Raw genomic sequence first — 2,829 nt, 5'->3', positions numbered from 1 at the left:
GTAAGTGTTGGGTTCATAGAGCCCATTCGATGGGTTTCAGGGGGTGCACTGTCTTTCACAGTGTATTCGCCAGGCCTTGTAACAAAGGTTGGGCCGAACCCATGTGGCTGATGTGTAGATCAATGCTTGGGTCCCACGCCATACAAGGAAGCCCAACTGGGCAGTAGTTAGGAAGGTTAAGTGAGTACATAAGCTTAATGGGCATAAAGCCCATTTCGAACTGGGCTATTTATTTAGGTAATAAAGGGGCGAATTCTGAGATGGATTAGCAGATAGGATAGGGTCTTAATCCTATCTACTCAGAGAGTTTAGATCTGAATATGATTCAGATCTAGAAACCTCCTAATGAGATTAGGAGAAAGCTAATCTGATCTGCAGATAAGATAAGGGTTTATCCCTATCACCTAAAGAGAAGTCTTATCCAAATATGATTTGGATAAGCTGCTCCTAATTGGATTAGGAGCTGATCTTTTAGGTTAACAAAAGGAAGGGGGCGACAGCCTTTAGAAGACACACAACACATCAGTTTTTCTTGAGTGCTGAAATCAAGAAGAGAGAATTCTGCACCCTGCGAGTACTCTCTTGCCGCCTCCCTGCTCTTGCTGCCCTGCTTGTCAGTTCGATCTCCTATTGTGGGAGAAGTCAAGATTGGAAAGAAGCTGTGCTCACGTACCATCCTACTGATTCTTGCGAATGACAGAGTTCTTGGAGAAGAACACTGTTGATTCTGCTCCATCCTGCACTGCGCCATCTTCAGTGGGAGCAGTTTTTGGATCCTTCATTGGGCGTGAACACCTTCGCTGGGAGATACTTCTTTGTATCAGGTATAATTTCCTCCTACTCCTTTTGGTTCAGATCTGATTCAGTTTAAGGTTCAAGAATGGTCCTTGAAAATATGATTTTCTAAATAGGGAATGCGATTCCCAGTTGAAGGGAAAGAAAAATTTTTGAAATTCGCCCCTTATTCCGCAATCTTTGGGCGTCCATGGGATGGATCTCTCATCCTTTCAGTAACCTTGTGCTGGTCCTCACTTCTGAGAAGTTGGACAAAGTAGCTAAGAATCCTGCCCCGGAGCGTCCGGGTGATAGGGTTTCTAAGGCCCGTAGGAGGGACTACTAGGAATGGGAAGAGAAAAATTCCCTAGCCCACTGCTACATCATAGCCTCCTTGGATAATCCGATACTGCGACAGTTCGATCAGATCGAATTGTCCAATGATATATTGGATAGTCTAAGGACGATGTATGAAGAGCATAATCGTTCTACTCGACAGATGGTCTTGAAACAGTTCATGACCGCGCAGATGTCCAAGAACCAACAGGTTCATGACCATTGTTTTCGGATGATGGGTTATATTAATGAACTTGAGGCTCTTGGATCCGGGGGCTTGGCCATGTCACGAAGGTGGATGCCATTCTAAATTCTTTGCGTCGTTCCTTCAATCAATTCATCATGAGCTACAACATGAACAAGCTAAATGTTAGCATTCAGGAACTCAGCAATATGTTGTAGAGGGCCAAAGAACTAATAAAGAAAGATAAGCCCATTGCTATGCTTGTTGAAACTGGCAAATCGGGCAAGAAGAAGAGGAAGGCAAAGAGAAAGCCTCAGAAAAAATCTATCAAGTCTAAAAGGTTGAAGAAAGACAGAGCATCGGATGTTTGTCACTTCTGCAAGCAGGCTGATCACTGGAAGAGGAACTGTCCTCAGTACTTGGAATCCAAGAAACAAGGTAATTTTGAATCCTGTGTCATAGAAACCAATTTGTTGGTAACTTCTACTTCCTGGTGTATTGACTCCGGGGCTTCGACTCATGCGTGTAACTCACTGCAGGGGTTCAGGATAAGCAGAAGACTGAGTGATGGAGAAGTAACTCTTTATTTGGGGTTTCTGCAAGTGTTGCAGTTACATCTATAGGAACTGCAGAGTTAATTTTCAGAGAATGAACTATTGTAGTAAATGATTGTCTTTATGTACAGAATTTGAGAAGAAATTTGATTTCTGTTTCAAAACTATGTGCGGATGGATATTCTGTTCAGAGCTTGAAACCCGATCGGTACAAACTAGAACCATACTCGACCTAGAGGTCATGAAACTCCAGGACTCTTTGAACTCCTTGATGGCATGATCTCTCTCTTGAATCCTCGCCTCCTGTATGGCGGTGTTAAAGATTTCGGTGCGCTCCTTGATCATCGCCTCAAGGTTTTCATTCTTCTGGAGGAAAGCTTCATTCTCCCTTGAGCTTCTTCTTTTCCTCCATCAACACTAGGATCAACTCCTCCTGGCTTCGAGCTCCCTTCTTGGCTCTAGGAACTTCACCTCGAGCTAAGTCCAACTAGTAGTAAAGCTTCCAAACATTTTCTTCGGCCTTCTGAGCTCTCTTCAAGCAGATCTCAGATTGATAGACAAACGAGTGGATAGTGGAGTTCATCTAAAAACAAAAAGAAGTGTAAGTATCATTGACAGAAGAATAAGAAAAGTAAACGAAGGGACAAGTTACTTACCACCATACAGTAGCTAGTTGCTCTCACTCCGAGCTGACTTGTTGGCATGTCAGCCCACTCCCTGACTTCTGCAAGAAACATGACATCTTTGCTCTTAAGAAGCCCGAGCCTCGGAGTCATTGTGCTCTCCTTCGCTGAGGGGGGGCTGAGGCTCGGGCACCGAAGTACCTTCGGGCTTGCGAGGTGGGGTCTCCTCATCCTAATCCTCATCCAGGTCAACAACCGGAGGTTGGGGGCGAACCTCCTCCCCTGGGAGCTCGGCAGAGGGTGGCTCTAGCATTGTGACCTCAGGTTCGGAAGGAACCGAAGAGGTGGCCTCCTCTCG

The sequence above is a fragment of the Nelumbo nucifera genome, chromosome 3 (genome assembly GCF_055504915.1).
Source record: "Nelumbo nucifera cultivar China Antique chromosome 3, China Antique-T2T, whole genome shotgun sequence".
Classification (NCBI taxonomy): domain Eukaryota; kingdom Viridiplantae; phylum Streptophyta; class Magnoliopsida; order Proteales; family Nelumbonaceae; genus Nelumbo; species Nelumbo nucifera.
This window is presented reverse-complemented; position numbering follows the sequence as displayed.